This window comes from Ursus maritimus, unplaced genomic scaffold, assembly GCF_017311325.1.
Source record: "Ursus maritimus isolate PB19 unplaced genomic scaffold, ASM1731132v1 scaffold_8, whole genome shotgun sequence".
Taxonomy (NCBI): Eukaryota; Metazoa; Chordata; class Mammalia; order Carnivora; family Ursidae; genus Ursus; species Ursus maritimus.
This window is the reverse complement of record NW_024426996.1, coordinates 21023408-21045426: the sequence shown is the minus strand read 5'-3', so window position 1 is coordinate 21045426 and position 22019 is coordinate 21023408. Positions and strand designations below refer to the sequence as shown.

At 38.6% G+C, this 22019-nt stretch overlaps 1 pseudogene; it reads right to left on the bottom strand.

The window, feature by feature from the left end:
- Positions 1–269: 269 nt before the first annotated feature.
- Positions 270–887, bottom strand: LOC103665410 (annotated as a pseudogene).
- Between the last annotated feature and the right edge of the window lie 21132 nt (positions 888–22019).

Here is a 22019-nt window from a genome sequence, read left to right as displayed (position 1 = left end):
TGTGTGGTCAAAGCACCCATCCAACTGCTTCTTTAGGGACTACAAGTGTACTTTTATTCTGAGAGACAGAGAGGGAGGGTGAATGGAGAATAGAGCAAATGAGGCAAAATCTTCAAAACCTAGAGAATCTGGGTAAAGCGTACATGGGTATTTTCTATACTACTCCTGCAAGTTTTCTGTAAGTTAAGGTTTGTTTTGGTTTGGGTTTTTGTTGCCGGAATGCAAAACCTTATTATTAACTGGTTTGAACAAAAAAATGAGTGGATACACCTAGAAACATGGACAGCATCTCCCCCAGCAGCAGGCAGGGTGGGGAAGGCAGGTGGGAGGGGTAAGCTTAGGGTAACCCCATCTGCCCAGCGGAAGTGGAATCCCAGGAAAAGCATCAGCTTCCCTCCATCTCACTGTGGGCGCAGAGACCATGTCACCCAGGGAGGCCCAGGACCGCAGCTGAGGGCAGAAGGCTGAGCAGCCAGGAGCCAGGCCCGGGGGAAGGTAGCTAAAGTGGTCCTAGGATGACATCATGGGGCGGGGGGCATCATGGGCTGAGGGATCTGCAGATATGACATCACCATGCAGAGATGGGTAGCGCGAAGCTACCCGTCATGTGCTTAGTGTCCAAGAGCTCTGGGAATTGGCCGAGCTGATGAAGCAGCAGTAGACAGGGACCCAGGCACAGCGCTTCAGCTTGAACGGGAGGCTGCACATGCCGAAGACCGTGTGGAGCAGGTGCACGTGGTCCGGCGCCCGTCCTCGGAGGCCGGTGACGCTGGCAGGGGCTGGTACTTCGGCACTTTGCTCGGCCTCCTTGCCTCCGACACGTTGTCAGTGCACATGGCGGGTGGGAAGGCGTGACTCTTCCCTCTGTAAGGATAGTTTTAAAGTAAAACTGTTTTAGGGGTGCTTGGGTGGCTCAGTTGGTTAAGCGTCTGCCTTCAGCTCAGGTCATGATCTTGGGGTCCTGGGTTGGAGCCCAAGATGGGACTCCTTGCTCAGCGGGGAGTCTGCTTCTCCTTCTCCCTCCACCGCCCCCCCCCCACTCATGTGCGGGCTTTCTCTCTGTCAAATAAATAAATAAATAAATAAATAAATAAATAAAATCTCTTAAAAAATAAAATAAAAAAAAGTTCATTTATGACTGAAAAAAAAAGCAGCATCTACTACTTAGAACTTAAATGCCAGGCACTATGCAAAGTACTTGTGGCAAAACTACTGTTTTCCCAGTACCTATTCTTATTTTCTTCCAAAATTAGTATAACCTTGATGGGGGGCGGGAGAGCAAATCCTGCCACCTGTTTCTCTCTCTCTCTCTTTTAAATTGAAGTATAGTTGATATGCAGTGTTATTTTAGTTTGAGGTGTACAACATAGTGATTCAACATTTATATACATTACAGAATGTTCACCACAAGTGTAACTATCAGCCACCGCTTTTTAAAATAAAGTGTATTAGGGCAGACCCATTCATTTGTATTTTTTAATGGATGCTTTTGTGCTACAACAGTTAAGTCGTTGCCACCAAGACCATCTGGTCCGCAAAGCGGAAAATATTCACTGTTAGGCCATTTACAGAAACAGTGTGCTAACCCCTGCTCTCAACCAGTAGGTCCCAAACTTTAATGAGAATTAGAAACACACACAAACACACAGATGCACACACACACATATCTTTTCTGAGCCATTTGTATCATACCCTTTTGCCCCTTAATACTTTAGAGTGTATTTCCTAAGAACAAAGATATTTTTTAATAACCACAGTACAGTAATCAAATTCAGGAAATTTAAAATAAATAAATACTTGTATCTAATCTATAGGGCACAGTCCAATTTTGTCAATTGCCCCAATAATGTCCTTCACAGCATTTCTTCCCTCCTCTTATACAGAATCTGGCCCAGCACCACCTATTGGATTTTTGTATCTTTTTTGTGAGTTGTTTTTCATTTCCCTATTTTCAATAGGATTTTTAATGTTTTTTTTTCAGTTTTTAGAAATTCTGTATTAGAAGTGTTAGCCCTTTATCTCTGATATATGCTGCAAAAGTTTTCTTATAATTTGTCATTTGACTCGTGACTTTGTTGATGGTATGTTTCTGCCCATGCACCCTTGCAAAAATGTTTTTTAATGTGAAACTTATTTTTGTATCTGAATTTTGAGTCATAGTTAGAAGCTCCTTCTACACTGACATTAAAGTTGAATTCACCCATGTTTTCATCCAGTGCTTGTATAGTTTCATGTTTTACATTTCGATCTCTGATTCATTTGGTTTATTTTTATATGAGGCGTGAGGAGTGAATCTAATTTCATCTTTTTCCAAATGGCTGTCCAGTTGTCTCAATAGCATTTATTAATCTTTGCTTCAGGGATTCGTGATCCCATCATTATCATATATGAGATTTCCATATGCATTTGGGTCTATTTCTGGACTTTTAATTCTATTTCATTGGTCTGTTTGATTATACTTGTGCTGGTATCATATGGTTCTAATTACAGAGGTCTTGCAGAGTATTTTAATAGCTGACATGGCTATTCCCTCCCCAAGTAGCTCTTACTTTGCTATGTTTTCCTAGATACTTCAGGATGTTTATTTTTCCCTCTGAACTTTATTTCCTATCAACTTGTCTAGCTCCAGAAAAAATGTGTTGGTGTTTTTATAGGGAATCACGTTAAAATTCTGAATTAGGTACAGAACCGATATCTTAATGATTTTGAGACTAGAATGAGGGACATATTTCCATTTGTTTCAGTCTCTTTGTGTATCTTTCAGGAATGTTTTATTACTTTCTTTTTACATATATTCAACATTTTTTTGTAAGGTCTGTTCCTAAATATTTTATCTTTTTTTTATATCCCCGTAAATGGGCATTAAGAGATTTGAGATTTAGGAGTTTTGAATGTTGCATGTTAATTTTATATCCTGTTCCCTTACTGAGTTAATTTATTGTTATCCAAATTTCATAAGTAATTTTCTAGGGTAGCACAGTCCAACTGAAATATAATGTAGTCAGATGTGTGATTTTAAATTTTCCAGTGGCTGAAGTAAAAACAGTTAAAGAAACAGATGAAATAAGTTAATAGTATATTTAATTTAATTCAATATATCAAAATATCACTTTAACATAAAATCAATAGTAAAATTATTAATAAGATACTGTCAATTTTTTTTATATAAGGTCTTAAAAATCAAGTGTGTATTTTACATTTACAGCATATTTCAAATCTGGATCTTAAATTTTTATCAGAAACATGTTGTGAGTTTAGATTTCATAAATTTTACAGTTGAAAAAGTATGTTCACATATCCCAATTGTTCCAAACATACTTAAAAGTTTTCTTATCACTGAAGCAAGTAGGAAAACAAGAATTTCCCTTTAATATTCACATCCACCTTCACAAAACTGGTTCTTCGTTTTTAGAAGAACTGATTTGACTTTGTAGCAGAAGCATCTATCTGTTAAGAAAATTCACAAATTTTTGTGTCAACTTGGTATTACTAACATCAAATCCAAAAGGGGATTTCATGAGTGGAAATTCAGCCTTGAAATGAGGAAAGCAAGCCTTAACTCTCAACTGATGGCGGATAACAACCTGGGTCAATACACCTGTATGCTATCCCTTATGTGGACAGTTCTGAGAGACCCTCCTGTGTGCTTCTCAGGAGGTCAATGGAGCTTATCCTCAATGGTGACCTTGATAATGCACACTTCCATTGTCAGCCTTCCTTCCCTCCCTGTCTCCTTCCCTCCTCTGCTTCACTCCGGCCCCATGGAATCACCTCATTCAAGAACCACTGGCACTTACGTCCTTAGACTCTTTTTTCAAAGGAAATTCAAACAAAGACAGAGATCTACAAAGTTTGGAACATGGGGCATGTGTAAAAGTTGGAGTGCTTGTAGAAAAACAAACTAGAAATAGCTGCTAAGTCCATCAAATATTGTTCTGGAGTTGAGTGAAAAGTGAGAACTAGAAACATGGATTTAAATTTATTTCTTATTAAATTAAGTAAGGAGAAAGACCATAGTCTGTACTGTGGCTATGTAAGAGAATATTCTTATCTTTAGGCATATACAACTTACTCTTGAAAGTTCAGAGAAAATATATGTATGTATGTATATGTTGATATATAGAGAGAGAGGGAGGAAAGGGAGAGTTTCTGGATAAAGAGTATAAGCGTGTTCTTGTACTATTCATGGAACTTTTCTGTAATGAAATTATTTCCAAATAAAAAGTTAAAAAAAACTATTATAAAGTTTCTTTTCAAAAACAGCGAACTTCAGTCATATAACTTCAGGGTCAGAAGCCTTTTATCTTTTTACCACCTACCTATAAAAAACTTTCCTGATGATGCTGACAAGTTAATATTCTTAAAGCTTCCACATTTGGGCTCACTTAAAAAAAAAAAAAAAAAGCAGAGGAAACATTCACTCGGAAGCGATTATAAACAGTCACACTTTCCCCCACTTGAAAACAAAAGGTAATGTTGGCTCCTGCCTTTAAAATCTTGGCTGCCCCTTCCCTTATCTTGATGACCTGGTTTGCAGAGGCACTGTGAAAATTCATTAGAAAATGGTAAAACAGCTGAGATGTTGGGTTCAAAGGTCATGAACTGCCGTAATTTCTTTCCTGGGTTTCTGGGAAACTTTGGTCAGGAAATCTCTTGCTGAGTTAGTGAGCAGAGCTAACACAGATATAGTGGGGAGCAGGTCTGTAAATGAACAAAAGGTACACTTTCCAGCAACTTGAGCAGATGTATGTGGGTCAGCTTTAACTTGTCAAGGCTTGAAGAAATTTTACAACCGATAATATACGATTCCTTCACTTGCCAGAGTTCTGCTCTTGGGGTAGCTCACAACTGTCATCCACTCCAAGGGCTCATTAGCAGCTTCCATTGTTTTTAATGATGTCTGCTGAATCACCATCCGTCTATGCTTAAATATATTCAGCACCAGGCAGCTCAGGACACCTGAACCAGCACTACTAAAGTCCCCGTCCTTGTATACACATTGATCTTCTTTGAGTTATTATTTTAATAGTAATACAAAATTAGGAAGAATTTAAATGACAGTAGGAAAACTGTTAACTTGCTGAAATTTTAAGCATTATTAAAAAGAGTAAGTTGGATCTATATATATCTATTTGAAAAATGTCTACAGTACATCCTTAAGCCAAAAAATAAGAGGTTATCAAATAGTTTACATAATGTTCTGATTTTTCTACAAAGAACTGTAGTTTATATCCATATGCAAAAAAAAAAAAAAAAGTAGAAGGATAAATTCCAACCCATTTCACATTGATAATAGTGGTTTCCTGTGGGGAGGATGGTAGAAACAATTTACTTCCACTTTCCCCCCACAACTGGGGGAAATTTCCCTTACACTTCTGACCTCTTGGCCCTTATTCCTATTCTGGTCCTTGGAGGTGTCTGGGTCATATGATGGATCAAGCTTACTCTCTCCAACTCTTATTTCCAGGTAAGGAGCAGGCATTAGAGACGTACCACTCCGGTAGATGGCTAGAGGGGTAGGTTTGCCGAAGAAGTGAACAGGTGTAACTCAGTCATGTCATATCTTTCCCTCTGCCAGGAATCAGACCTCATCAGAACCCGCTCCTCTACCCTTCCATTCCATGCTTTAGGCTTTATGGAGGTGGACCTTCTTAGGTTGCATAGTATTCTCGATGACTGCGGCAGTTGAGTGCTATCCTGGGGTTTGGTATTAGCTATGCCTACTACTGTCTCCCACCTAGACCACATTCTGTAGTAGCTCTAACAGTAACAAAGCTGACATTTTGATGTCTATCTGCTTGACTCTTTATCTCCTGGGTTCTGAACTTGGATGAGTAGTAAGTATCATTCACTGGAAGCCCTCAAGTGGAAAATAATATTCTTTTTGTATTTTTATGCTTATAGATTATTTGAATTTTTTGTAAAATGAGCTTGTATTACATATAGAGATATAGATACCTCTCGATATAGAGATGTAAGGTCATAAAACCTATATCCTCACAGTTTTTACCTAGTATTAAGATTCCTGCCTCCTCTTCGATTTGTATTGTTCTTTATACTTCAGTTGCTTAAAGCAACTACAGAGCCATCCAAGCTTAGAAGGGGTGCTTTGCCTTGACTCACTCTCTACTCCCTGGGTCATTGGTCACTAATTCTCTTGTTCTATATGTACTTTTCCCCTTATGATTTAAATACCATCCAATTTCCCTGCTCTCAAAAGAGGCCACGGCCTTTCTATTCCATTAAGTCATACCTACTCTGACTGGGAAAAAAAAAAATCCCTATTTTTCTAGGCCCCAGGCTAATTTTGCTTTGGTGACAGCCAAAATATTGTCTCGTAAGTATTTAGTGGACACCTCTTTCATTTTCCATGTCATGGTCTTTAAATATATAAAACATTATGTTCTCGCAAATCTTTTTTTTTCCTCCAGGCAAAATATCCCCAGTTTTCTTAACTATATATCATGTGACATGGTTTTGATTCCCTCTAATATTTCAGTTACTCTCCCTGGAATGGCCCCCGGCTTGTTGACAAACCTCCAGAAGGTGTTAGAGAATGACAACCAAAGAGGAATACAGTTCTCTGAGTGTGATCCAACCAATGCTGAATAGAAAACCTACTTGTTCTTATCTCAGTGGCAAGAGTGGTGGTGCCCTCTCATAGGATATGTTATATTGGTGATCATGTCAGGGGACCCACTCATATTGGGCTTACCGTGATAGAGAACATATAAATCACTTTCATCCATTGTGGGTGGTGAAAGAGACTCATTGTTCTCAAAATATAAATATCTCAGGTAACTTCCGTGCTAAATTACAAAAGCCCCGCTATTTTCTACAGCGATCATCCCTTCACAACCAGATATTCACCCTTTTTACCTTCTTTTCGCGACCCAACCCAGGTGATTCTCAGTCTCTTTTCTCTGAGTAATTTGAAGTTACCCCTGTAAATGATGCTAATAAGAAAAATCCAGTAGTGTCTTTTCTGGCCCAGTCCTGACCTCTGTAATGAAGTTGACACTGATGGCCATTCCCTCTTTCTTGAGTTCCAGACACTATTGCCTTTCAACTCTCACTCCACTCCTCAAGGTTCCCTCCCGTTCTAGACAGTTTCTCCTTAGGCATTCCTCCCAAGTCTGACTGTCATTATTCTGCTTAAATTATTCAATGTCTCTTTAGACCAGTGGTTCACAAGCCAGTTGTATATTGGAATCACCTGGAGGTTTTTCTTTTAAAGATTTTATTTATTTATTTGACAGAGATAGAGACAGCCAGCGAGAGAGGGAACACAAGCAGGGGGAGTGGGAGAGGAAGAAGCAGGCTCCCAGTGGAGGAACCTGATGTGGGGGGGGGGGGGTCGGTCCCAGAATGCCAGGATCACGCCCTGAGCCAAAGGCAGACGCTTAATGACTGAGCTACCCAGGCGCCCCACCTGCAGCATTTAGAACCTAAGCCCAGGCCCCATCCCGGATGGATTGAATCAGAATTAGTAGGGATTGGCCAGGATTTAAAAAGCTCCACAGATGACTCTTGCCTTTTTCTCCGACTTCATGTCTTTTCCCCATACTTGGTGATCTAGCTAAATGAAATGGAATTCTTCAACACTTGCTGTTCTCTCTTTTTAGATTGTACTTGTCAGGTTAAGCGTCACGTCCTCTGTGAAGCCTTCTCTAGCTCTACATCTCCAATCTCACCCTGTTTTTTTTTTTTCCTTACTGATAGGTTCCTTTGACTTGATAGAGAGACAGGGTTTATGTTGGTTCAGGCTGGTAAAACTGCAGGCATGACCAGATCAAGGGCCCAAGCAGAGTGGGGTGGGGTGAAAGGCAAGGGTGTACAGAGGGGTGGTACTCATATCCCTTCCAAAACATTCACATCCATTTGCACACACACACACACACACACACCTTGCAAACAAAAACTGACTCTTCTTCAAATACCTGGGATTGTAAAGAAGGGAGAAAAAAGCATTTGGGGAAGAGATAAACAATGTAGGAGGATTGTTTTATAATTAAAGAATCAGGAGAAAGAAGGACGGAGTAGAACGGGGGCAATAGAGGAAGAGCTTGTTTTATGGCAAGGGGCCTTGGGTGATTGAAATGAGAAGTTTGGGGCAGACAGGGAGGAAAACTCATGGGGTCACATAGCCCGAGGGGTGGGAGGTGTGTGGTCTGATCAGCTGTTTGCAACTACTTTTTTGTTTGTTTTTCGTTGTGTTTTACTAAATTTCACTTATTAATTTTTTAAGTGTTTTTTTTCTTTTTTAGTAATCTCTAAACCCAATGTGGGGCTCAAACTTATAACCTTCAGATCAAGAGTTGCAGGTCCCTCAAAAAGTTAAAAATAGAGCTACCCTATGACCCAGCAATTGCACTACTGGGTATTTACCCCAAAGATACAGACGTACTGAAGAGAAGGGCCATATGCACCCCAATGTTCATAGCAGCATTGTCCACAATAGCCAAACTGTGGAAGGAGCTGAGTTGCCCTTCGACAGATGACTGGATAAAGAAGTTGTGGTCCATATATACAATGGAATATTACTCAGCCATCAGAAAGAATGATTACCCAACATTTGCATCAACATGGATGGGACCGGAGGAGATTATGCTAAGTGAAATAAGTCAAGCAGAGAAGACAATTATCATATGGTTTCACTCATTTGTGGAACATAAGGAATAGCTGGGAGATTGGTAGGAGAAGGAAGGGAAAAATGAAGGGGGGGTAAAGAGAGAGGGAAATGAACCACAAGAGACTATGGACTCCGGAAAACAATCTGAGGGTTTTAGAGGGGAGGGGGTGGGGGGATGGGCTAGCCCAGTGATGGGTATTAAGGAGGACACGTATTGCATGGAGCACTAGGTGTTATACACAAACAATGAATCATGGAACACTACATCAAAAACTAATGATGTACTGTATGGTCACTAACATATCATAATTTAAAAAAAAAAAAAGTTGCATTCCTTTCCAACTGAGCCAGCCAGTCACCCCATCTGTAGCTTCTCATAACCAGTTCTTGATTTTGAGTTAGGATTGTTATTAAGGTCATTGGTCTATTGTTTGTGGTCAACTTCTTTCTAGTTTTAAGTATTTCTTGTTCTTCTGATTGTTTCGAAGAGAAGCTGTCATGTGATCTTGCTTACTGTCTTGCTGTCTTATGATCTCATTTGCAAACTATTTTAGTATCTTGAAACAGAGAATTACAATGGTTGCCTACCAAACACCTATTTCCATTTAGTCCCTAAATAACATCTTTCTCACAAAGCTATGCACTTTTAAGAAGCCAGATTCCCCATCCCCACCTCCTGATCATGATTAGTTTAGAAACTCTGTGTATGGCATTCCCCAAAGGACTATTATTGGTATGGGGTGTACCTAAAATTGGTTAGGGTATACGGTTTCTCTCCTTCTGGACATATAGAAGAACATTTGTAGTCCGATGACTACTGACAGCCATCTTCCAGCAAAGAGAAAATGAAAGGGTTAAAGCCATTCCTGAAGACAGCAAAGCAGAGAGAGGAGGCAAAGAATCTAAATCTTTGATGACATCATTGAACCAGCCAAATTTGGATCCTGCCCTACCTCCAGATACTTTGTTCTATGAGAAAATAAATGTTGTTGTCATTGAAGCCATTTCAAGTGAGGATTTCTGTAACTGTAGCCAAAAGCATCTTAACATTCAGCTGGATGGGACTTAAAAAGATTAAATGCCTTAAGCTTACTTAAATTAGATGATTAACTCCTCATAATTTCTTCGACCTTTTTGACTCTTGGCCTTACTTCCCTCTCTCTAATACTTGTGCTAGAGCCATACATTCAAACATCACAGAGCTGTACAGACTAGTGCTCCTAGTCGGCACATAAACCTTCCAGGAGAGAGAGCGAGAATTCATGTAAGGACTTCTTCCCAGGCTCAAGAATTGGAAGGGAATCAAGATTGATTTTAACTAATCCAGTACAGCAAGTGAGTTAGGTTTTTATTATTATTATTAAAATAACGTACGCATTTGACATAGCTCTAGGATAGAATCCCCAAATGGTAGGACCATACAAATCAGATGAAGGGGAAGAAGTTAATCTGTCATCTAGTGTGTGAGTGTTTTACTGTCATTAGGAAAAAAAAAAAAAAGGAAGTCTTACTACCACTACCCTATATTCTTTTCTTGTTCTTCAAAGGAAAATAAGAGAATAGTTTTTGTAGCTACAACAGCATTGTATCTGTTAGTTCCTGAAAGTTTCATAGAACAGCGACGGGAAAGAATCATTTCCAAAAGATCTTGCAATTGCAAGAAAATTACCACTTTATCTCTCTTCCAGAAGGTGGTTTTTCAGGTATTGAAATTAGAAGGCTTTTTTAAAAAGATAATATAAAAGAGACAAATTGACACTTTGTTGATGATTTATTGTCTTTCCTGAATTTTTGCCAACAGTAGTCGTTGTGATGGTGGTTTTGAAAGCTATCCGAAAAAAAAACTCACAAAAACTAAAGAACAACTGTAAAATTACAAAATGATCAGATGGATTAAAACTTAGGAAAGAGAAAGTTCAAATGATTCTTCTGGTTAAGGTATATAAACTTAAGGTATTTCATGTGGCCAAATTTAGTACACAATCAAGGAAACATATATTTTGAATTATTTGCTCATGTTGGTGTTAAAAGATTAAAATGTCTTACAGTCTTCTTTCAGTTGAAATGATAAAAATGCATTCGGCAACTGGCTTGCAGAACCGCTCTTTCTCTGTCTTCATAGCAAGAGGACGCTGTAGTAAGATTAGGCTGTTGCCCAGCTGCATGTGTCAGTTAAACTTCCTCTAGTTTCTCTTAATCCAATCAACATTTTATTTCCTTTAGAGTAACAAGCATCACTATCTGAAATGCTCCGATCCGGTTGTTGTCTAATTCTGCTAGAATGTAAGCTGGACAAGAGCAGCCATCTATCTCAGTGAGCTGATTTGCCAGCAGATTTGCTGCCGGATTTCTAGCAAGACCCTTAGTACATCGGATCCCCCTTAGGGGCTCAGTAAATATCTGTTGAGTATATAAATGGATGAACAAATCAATAAATCTCAGTTAAAATATATATTTTTTCATTTACAGAGGAAAAGACAAGACTCCATATAGTAGATTCTAATTCAACTAATTAGGAAATTTTTCACTGAGAAGTATTAATGATGTGACATTGTTAACAGATAGGCCTGTATACTCAGGAGCTCGTTATAAAAAATGCTAAATGTATACAGTCTCCTTAAATCTGAGAATTTTTACAGTATGATTTGGATTATTTTAAACCTTTCTAAACTTGAGGTGTTTCCTTACTAAGAAGGACGAATGCCATCTCAAGAGTGCTTTTGATCAGAGATTTTTGTCCCAGCTTGAGGCCTGAGACAGCAATCACCAAAAGCAATTCTTATTGTCTTAACTACTCTTCCACATGGAGCCACTCAAAATCTCTAAATATTGTGAAAACTTGCTAAACTCACACTGTCTCAGTGTGTTCGGACTGATAAAACAATATACCATAAACTGGCTAGCTTACAAACAACAAACATTTATTTCTCCTCGTTTTGGAGCCTGGGAAGTCCAAGAGTAAGAAGCTGGCAGATCCTGTGTCTGGTGAGAGCCCGCTGCCTAGGTGGCCGCCTTTCACCTATAAGCGCACATGGTGGAAGGTTCTGGGGTCTCTCTGGGGCCTCTTTTGTAAGGGCACTGATCCCATTAGTGAGGGCTCTGCCCGCATGACCTAATCACCTTCCAAAGACCCCACGTCCCAATACCATCCTTTTGGGGGTAGGATTTCAACGTATGAATTTTACAAGGAGACAAACATTCAGACCCTAGTTCAGACAGACAAACAGTGGCATAGGCAAGAATTGAAACCTAAGTTATCTAACTGCAAAGCCTGTATTTTTTTTTCAGTCTAAGATGTTTTCCAGTAGATCAGGTTTTAATAACATGTCAGATATGAAAAATAAGATAGAAAGAAGGAAAACTTTAGAATCTTTTGGAAAGAAGGAGTCTGAGATTTACAAAATCACCTGCTTTTCATAGTTCTTAAAAATTTTTGTGCTTAATTGAAAAGTGAAGGTCACATTAATAAAGGACTGGGTGCTGTCAAGCAAAAGTCAGTATCAGGTCATGCCAACAAACAGCATATATGACATTCCATCCTGGGAGGGCACCGCCTCCACCATCAACCCCATTGAACAATTCTTATTGAAGAACCCACCGAATGGCATATGATGTGTTATACTAAGAAATTAACCCAAGGATTTGAAGCAATGAATCTGATACTCAAAAGATCTTATTTCTTGAGTTAACCACAACTAACTAGAAAGCTTAAATGTGTTGACAGTATGTTAGCATGAAATAATTCTGATACGGATCTTTATCAAGGAAATTTCTTTCCCCCTATTTCCATACATTGGAAACCAAATATATGATCACTAAGAATTTGTTCCAAGTGTAAAAAGTGGCAAAATGCTGAACTGGCAACTATATATATTGAAATTAAATGACCACTATTTGTTCTCTCTACCTTACAGTAGTATTTTGTTTCCTCTGTGAGCGTCTTACTGCATGCAATATAAATGACAATAAAAATGTCTCGAAATACATGAGATTCTATAGTCATTTGGAACATTTGTGATAAGCTTTGAAATGTGGTGTCAAAACACAGGTAAGGTTTTTAAAAATTTAGTCTATCAACATCTGTTTCAAATCTTTTCCAGCACAGACCAACACTTGATGTAGTTACTGCTTTATTTTTCTCAATGCAAATATAAAAAGGGCTTCAGTTAAGACAAGACACACAGCCCCAAATTTGAGATTCTCAGAATTGCTGAAGTTCTGTTATAAAGTCTAACACTTTTGCTTGGACTTCCAGCAGGCCTGGGGGTGTAGACAACTTCGCACTTATGCACAATGTTTCCAAGTACCCTTTTGGCCAAAGCTAAGACTAACTCTCTCCTAATGAATGCTAATGCTTTCTGTAATGCTGCAATCTGTTTAACCACCTGTTGTTTAAATATTCTATTTTCTGTCACAGTTGCTAGAAAACTACTCTGTTTACATTTGAGTTCACACAGCTTCTGTGAGTCGTTCATGAGAAGGCAATCAATTCTGTAGCTAGATTAATAGAAAGTATTTGCTTAAATTCTTTTTTTTTTTAAGAGTTTATTTATTTATTTGACAGGATAGAGACAGCCAGCGAGAGAGGGAACACAAGCAGGGGGAGTGGGAGAGGAAGAAGCAGGCTCATAGCAGAGGAGCCTGATGTGAGGCTCGATCCCAGAACGTCAGGATCACGCCCTGAGCCGAAGGCAGATGCTTAACCGCTGTGCCACCCAGGCACCCCTATTTGCTTAAATTCTAAGTAATCTGATTAGTAGTTGTTGGAGGGAGAGCTAAGTGATGCATAAGGGGCAATAGGCTATGAAGTATCCGAGCCTCCTACACACACCAGAGCTGCTCAGTGGCCTGCAGGACATGAATTGACCCTGGTGATAGTCCCAGAGAGCAGGCAGGTGTTTTTGGCCTCAAACAATTGCATTTCTTGGCCTCTTCTATTCTACAGCATTAGCTATAAGGCCAGAGAGCAAAGGACAAAAGCCTTTACAGAAAGTGACTCGATTCATCTAGTAAAGGGAAGCTGGTCCTGTCCTGGATTTAAGCAGGCAACAGTTATGGCACCGTCTTTTATAAATGTAACGCTCGAGAAAAATACATATTTCAATTTTGAAAGACTGTTCTTGGATCTTTCATCTTCATACTTTTCTTTGAAAATCATGCTTTCTGTAAATATAACTGAGCATCATGGAAAGTTACATAATATAAATACTAAATTATACATTCTTATTAGGAAATGAAATGCTGTGGCTAACTTTTTAGTTCTGGAAAAACACTTTCTATTTTAGATGAAAAAACTGTGTGCATTTAGGAAAGAGATATAGAAAAGACCCCATCTCAAAAATAGGTGCCAATATTTAGGAGACACAGAGAAATTAAAACCCATGGCTATGCTTACATAATTACAAATACTCATTTGATCACATGAATTCAGCCAACAAACTAAATTTCACAAAAACCAATAAAAGCCTCTTTATTTTTCTTTTCAGTCACGTAGGTGAGATAAACAGTTGATAAGTTGAGGATATTTAAAAATTCTTAATATGATCTTTTAAATAAATATTTGTTGTTATTTAATGCATGCCCATTATGGAAAACATGAAAAAAAATCCAAAGAAAACAAATCAAATTATCCATAAATCCATCTTCGAAGTATTGTCACCATTACTTTTGTAGTGTGTGTCTTTTGGACTTTCCTATGCATAAATTATGTATATGTTTAAGCAAAACTGTATGCACTGTTTTGTCACTCATTTCCCCCCCTCAATATTATGCACAATTTTCCTTTATTCTGCTACATTTTATCTTTTCACGATTGATGTAAAAATTGTTGCCGATGTTTTGTTATTGTAAATACAGCTGCAATAAATGTCTTTGTAAGTAAATTTGTATATCTACTTTCCATTATTTCATTAGGGAAATATTAGCCCTGGATTCTAAGATAAACAGCTAGCCTTTTAGAAACCTCAAAATAAATTATACTCTCACGGATAGTGATAAGAAGGCTAGCTGGCCAATGCCCCAGCTAACACAGGGTATTATCAACCACCTGTTTTCTTTCCTATGTAGACAGAGCATAATCTAACAAGCACAAGAGGTGAATAAGTATATATAGTTCCTCCTAAATGGTCCAGAGATTTCCCTGGAGTTTCCTTTATGTTTGAATATGATGTCGGTCAAAACCAAGTCTTCAAAAGCAGGACAGAGTGACTAAATTAACATAATTTGGGCCACCATGTCCATAACTTCCCTTGTCTGACTCATTTGTTCCTGGTACACTCATGTGTCTTAGCTCTAAGCCCGCCTTTGTTTCAAGTTACTCAGTAAATTACAAAAGTCAGATCAGCAGCAAAGGAAATGAGTTGGAACACAGTACTGAGGAGGGATCTTTTATCTCCTCAAAATTCAATGTTTTATCAAAGTATATTTATCTACTTATCCATATGACTAAAAAGCTATGATTTGTTCAATCTTTTATTAACTACAACAAAATAAGTATATTTAAAACAAAAACGAATTAGTTTCCTAAAAAATATTCCAAAGGAATTATAGTATCCCAGGTACCAAAAAAATCTTTTCTGAAAGAACCAGGGAGTAAATATTTTTGGCTGGCCTTGCAGGCCATGTGGTGTCTGGCACAATGACTCAACTCTGCTCTGATAGCCCGAAAACAGTGATGGACAATATGTAAGCAAATGAGTGTGGCTCTGTTCCAATAAAACTTTATTTACAAAAATGGGCAACTGGGTGGATTTGACCTTCAGGCTGTCCTTTGCCAACCCCTGTTCTAGCTTACTGTTTGATTATAAAGAAAAAATACACTGAGGAATGTTAGTATAATTATCTTCCTGAAATGAAATCACTGTTTACATGCAGTGAAATAATTCTTTACATTAAAATTTAATTTTATCAAGCATCTGTTAAGTGAGAGGGATCACATGAAGCCACTGACCTTCTAAAAAAGGGCCATTGCTTTAGCAGAAGGGACATAGAAAGGAAGAGTGCAAGAACAAGGCTAAAGTTGAAAGGGTCTCCACAGGGCTTCCTTTGCCTCGCCTAAATAAAACTTACTACTGAAATTCTTCTGAAGTACTTTGGAGCTTAGAAATCTTCCTGGATAAGAACAAAGACCTCAAAGCAGAAACAAAGTTCTGCTTGGTGCACAGACATAACTCTACCATTTCCAGGCAGTGAAGAATAGTTATTATCATCTTGATCATTGTGTTGTTAGCACTGGCAGATTTGTTTTACCTTATTATTTACTTTGGTACTTATTTCAGAGATATTTTTCAAATATTGGCTATCCTAGCTAGCTAGTAAGGGCAAAATAGCAAAGGAGTGACAAACTGCTTGAAAGGGCTTGCAAGGGGTACATGAGGACAAAGGAAATGTTCAAGTGACAAGTCAGAACCAACATGTAGTTCTTTAATAAAACAACTTGACATAGATGGATCCCATTGTGTACATTTTTACAGTGTCACTGGCTTTATGGATAAAAGGACTTCTCTATCAAAGGGCTAACCTGTTCAAAGTTCAGAAGAGAGTTTGTATTATTTTCCTCCATGACACAAGCCCTTCTGCCCATTTCATCCTATGTTGCTGATTAATGGTGGCTGCATTTCTTTTGATACTGCTACTGAGAAATGCACCCTGTACCCTCTCCTATTCTCCGACTAATAGAATACAGTGGAAGTGACATCATGCCTGTCTCCAGGCCCAGGGCTTAAAAACCCAACCATTTTCCTTTTCTGTCTCTTGTCACACTTGCTCTTGGAGCTCTGAGCTGCTGAGAAGTCCAGCTACCCTGTCGAGGAATAAGTTCCAACTATCCTGGAACATAGAGAAGGCTGGGTACTACATGAAGAAAGAGAGGGGCTCAGCCCTCCAGCCATCCCATCAAAGTACCAGGCATGCAGAAAAGTCATCTTGGACCCTTCAGACCAGCTCAGTCACCAGTATATTGAACAGAAGAATCACCCAGCTAACCCCTTTCCAAATTTCATGACTCATAAAATTGTGAGATATAATAAAAGGTTTGTTATTTTAATGCACTAAATTTTGGTATAGTTTGTAACATAGCAATAGGTAACTTGAACAGCATGTGTGAATGACAAACATCAAGAGATAATTAGACGCATTCTGTAGCAATAGCTCATTTGGTGTTTCTCCCTTTTGTTTTCTGGTTACTTTCAGTAAGATACACATCCCTGGCTTTTGCCACTCTATGGCTATAGTCATCTGAAAGTTATATTTCACTTCCTAAACAATGAACTTCATCAAGAAATTCCCAAGATTGTTATTGACTCATGATTACTAACTAAGAAACTACTTTTGAAAATTTGTAAACCCTGCCACAGACCCAGTGTGAATTGGCAGGCAGATCTTAAAAATAAGCAATAGACGGGGCACCTGGGTGGCACAGCGGTTAAGCGTCTGCCTTCGGCTCAGGGCGTGATCCCGGCGTTCTGGGATCGAGCCCCACATCAGGCTCCTCCGCTATGAGCCTGCTTCTTCCTCTCCCACTCCCCCTGCTTGTGTTCCCTCTCTCGCTGGCTGTCTCTATCTCTGTCGAATAAATAAATAAAATCTTTAAAAAAAAAAAAAGCAATAGACCAAAGAACTGAATTTAATATTAATTTCATAGCCAAATCCAAGTTAATTACCTTATTCAATAATTTCCAATCCCAGTTTTAAAATACTTCAGCATCATTAATGCATTCAAGCAATCACAAAGTTCTCCATAATATCTGAAAAAAATGAACTTTTCTTTCATTCAAATTAGAATAAAAATGCAAAACATGTCGAACAGCAGAAATTTGGGGAAGGAGCAAATGGTACTTTCCATGCATAAATAAAATCCTTCAGAACAAGAATATGTACCATGAGAATAAGTAATATCCTTGTTTATATACTTTCTTGGTATTTCCATCTGGCATGCTCATGTATGTAATTCCACAGCAACATGCTATGCTCTCCGGTAATAGCAAGGAAGTTTGTTGAATGGCTCTAATTACCTGGCTTCTGATCTCAAGACATCCACTGGTTAACTCATGAGAAAATGTACATTTTTTTAACATGAAGAAGAGGTTAGTTTATAACGACAATCTTTTTCTGTAGAAATTACTAACATAGCCTGATATGGTGTAGTATTTCTCAGAAAGAGTGAAATAGGATTTGATTCCTCAGAATAGTAACGTGTTAATTGGATTTAAAAGTGCCTTTGAAATAAGTTTAGGAAAAAGTTAGGAAGGAAATTGTTAAACACATTTCCTTTCCAGAATTTTCTGGGAATCTTGAAAGCGCTAAGTTCTGTGACTCTCTGAGGGATCCCACAGTATGCTACATTTTTTGGAAAAGCATTTTGAAGAATGAGTGTGGACTGAAACACTCTGTGAAATGCTGGCAGAGTGAAAAGAGTCTGGGACTTAGAGAACATAGGCCTTAGTTATAATCCTGATCTTCCACTTATTGGCTGAACAAGTAATTTATCCACTTTTAGTGTCAAGCTCATCTTATGTAAAATGAAGATAATTATACATGCACTAACTGGTACTCCACAGACTTTTTATGAGTAATAAATGAGAAACTTTAAGTAAAAGTGACTAATTCAATGCCTGGCATACAGAAGGCCCCAGTGACAGAATGTTGGAGGAATGACCTCCTTTGCACAATAATGTCTTTAGTTTTTTTAAGGCTCTGGTGAGAGTCTCACATGCTTATGAATTCTGGTGCTGATTTCTCATCAACCTCCAAATCGTTACCCTGGTTGAATGAACCTAGATCCAATTTTATTGCAGCCTCACAACATCCTGTGGCAATGATCATGTGACATGATTTATTGTCTGCTGAGTTGAAGGTCAACTTGGTTTTGTTATTTAACCCATTTTACAGTTGGACAACTCAGCCTAGGGATTTTTAAATTAGTTTCTCAAGCCAGGGGCGCCTGGGTGGCTCAGTCAAATAGGCGTCTACCTTCAGCTCAGTTCATGATCCTGGGGTCCTGGAATCGAGGCCCACATCAGGCTCCCTGCTCGGCGAGGAGTCTGCTTCTCCCTCTCCCTCTGCCTCTCCCCCTGCTCGTGCTCTCTTGTGCTCTCACTCTTTCTCTCAAATAAATAAAATCTTTAAAAAGAAAAGAGAAGAGAAGAGAGAAAAGAGAAAAAAATAAAAGAGAAGAAAACAAAACCTAGAGGTGAAAACTATCTTAGAGCAGAACGCTGATACCAGAAACTCAGGACATGGTTTACTTAATCTCTTTGACCCCTTTTTTCCTCACTTATAAATAAAAATAATTGCCCCATAGGAATGTTATTGAGGATTAAATTTGATAATATGTATGGTAGGTATATTTATAGTATAGGGTATAGTAATATAGTTAATAAGCCATTCTACACAGCATCAAAAGAGATTTTTCATAGAATTATATAATATTAAAATTAAGGATCTGTTTTCGATTACTTAGTCCAATAGTCCAATTCCCTCCTTTCCTAGAATTAAAAAAAAAAAAAAAAAAGCTCAGAGGGATGAAGGAATTTAGCAAAGGACGCACAGTTCTTTGTGGCCATGTCGGGCAGATAATAACTCTCTCCAAATATTCAAAAAAAGGAGAATAGATTTGTCCTGTGCAACTCCAAAGGATAAAATCAGTGGTAAAACCAGAGAAGACTAGATAAAGAAGAAATGTCTGACAAACCTGTGTTCCACTGTTGAAATAGGCTATCTCGGGCTGCCACTTTCCCTGCTATTTATATATTGAAACCAGCTTTAGGAAAATGAGGCAGGCCAGATGTATAGTTATCACACTCCGGGTTGAGTGCACTGGAGATTAATCATATGCATCATGGCTTAAACACACAGTTAACACATTGCCTAAGATAGGCCCAGACCTATGACAGAGCCAGCTCTGGAATTTGTATTTAACAGGCATATAGGAGCTACAGTCTCATTGGAAGAAAAGACTGGAAGCTGTAATTTCTTAGCCCTTTACAGAAGTTTGAGAAAATGCCAAGTATCCATATCAAAGAATAGGGTTTCTAGGCGATTATAGGGAGGTTAAATTCCTTCAACCCAGTTGGCATTGCCGCTAGGTGTATATAGAAGTATGGCCCAACTCTGCTGGATGGTTAACCACAATTTTAGAATCTGCAATTTTCTGTTATCTGTACTGACAGCCCTTTTTATTTATGTGGATAATTGAAAATTGACTATAATTATGAAATCTGACAACCTCAAGACAACTCGTTGAACTCCTTAGAAACAATGTGAATTGAGATGTTCCAGCCACTAGACAACCCAAGTTGTGTTTGCTCATGGTTCAAGAACGTGCCATCAATCATGATACGCCAAACCAAAAACAACAACAAAGAAAGTTCTCTCTTAGACACAGTCTGAGTTGAGACAGGACTGACATTAGCAACAAAAGAGAAGTGAGAGGTGATTTGAGGAAGTAAAATAAAGTTCAGTAAAGGCTGGGATATTTCTGTGGAACCTATTAAAAGGGGAACTCCAAGATATGCCTTCCATTTGTTCAGATCGTGACCTGAGTTTGCATATTTTGTGATTTCAGAGTATGTTCTGACCAAAACAGCAAATATACTTAGTATAAATGGCTAATGAAGCTAGCAGTCAAGTGGGCACATCCTGTTACAATGCACATAATAATAACAAAGCTAATATTAACCTAGCGCTTACCATGGGCAGACACTGTGCTAAAACGTTACACATGAGTTAACTTGTCTAATTCTCCTAACAAGCCTGTGATGTAGGTGCTTTTCTTAACCCCATTTTCAGAACGCTGAAATTGAGAGAGATTAACTGTTTTCCACAGCTGGTAAGGGTCTCACTTCAGGTTTGAATCATGGTTTTCCAACCCCGGGGTGACACACTCTTCACTATTGTGCTGTAGAGCGCTGTATGCTATGCTGTCCATTCACCCTGACAACAATCTTGTTTTGTTAGCATTGCTGCCCAGAGAAGCCCATTATTTACCACCAGCTCTATGCAGGCCAACCTTTGGGGTACGGCGTGCCGCTTTCATGTTAATCCTTGGAAGAAACCACCTCAAAAATAAGTTAATTTTCCATCAGGGTCATGACAGATCAAAGGTCTAAGGATGATAGGCTTTAACCAGGAGACGTGGCGTAAATTTGAAACACAAGTGGGAAAACCTTCTCGCCATTATTTCATTTACAATGATACTTAAAGTTAAGTCTGTTTCACAGGTGCTGCTAAGCGAAAACCATTCAAAGGCCCAGCCTACCTGTTGCAGTTCTTTTTTTTTCTTGAAGATTTATTTATATATGTTACAGAGAGAGCACGTGATCAGGAAGAGGAAGAGAGAGAGAGAATCTGAAGCAGACTCCACGCTGAGCACAGAGCACAACATGGGGCTCGATCCCGATTGTGAGATCATGACCTGAGCAGAAACCAAGGACTGGATGCTTAACCAACTGAGCTGCCCAGGTGCCCTGCACTTCTAACTTTCTTAAGCCTAAGGAAAGCTGGGTACAGGGCTAACCACATACATGTAAAAGGCAGGTGGACATTCAAGGTGCTGAAAAGGGCACCTGGACCCAAATCTTTTATCCCCAGAATTGCCAGCTGGTGTGAAATTCTCACCACTACTATTACTTACTTGGATAAAGCCTCCTATATTAGAGTGTAAATATGTTTTTGAAAAGATGAATACATTTATCCTTTAGCATTCACTATGGACCAGTGAGTTGTAATGTTAGGAAAGAGAACTGGGCTTCAAGGGAATGAAAAGATGGTAGGTAAATTTTGATGGAAGAGGAGAATTAGAAAGGTCACTGTGGTGGTTTCTAAACACAAGGCTTCAGTTTAAAGTTGATCCAAGATGAAGTTTTCATTAATGTATGGTGGAAATCTGAGCAACAAGGATAATGTAGTACCTTTTTAAATTGAAATTACGCATTCTGATACTCGTGTCTTCTTTTTCAAATGGTATTCTGTTGTTTCTTTTACGAAAGGATTATGATAGTAGATGGAGATTGGTTTTTTCCTTTCATGTCTTGACTTGGTAAAATAAAAACATAGTGATTTTTTTATTAATCTTTAATGCGCACATGTGCATGTGCTAAGTGCTTCACATTGAATGTTTTATTTAATGTTCACATTGACTGTATGAGGAATGTTCTGTGATAATCCCTATATTATACATGAAGACTTTCAGGCCTAGAGGATAAGTAACTTACCCAAGGTTACATGGCTAATGAGTGGCAGAACTGATTTGTCCTCGTTATTCCTCCATTTAGGACAGGCATACTGGGGCCTTTGTAGGAGTGATAGGAGCTAAAAACAGAGAGATGAAGGACAGAAGATAAATTTCACCTACTTAAGTTTGCTCAAGGCTCCCTAGAACTTTGCTTGC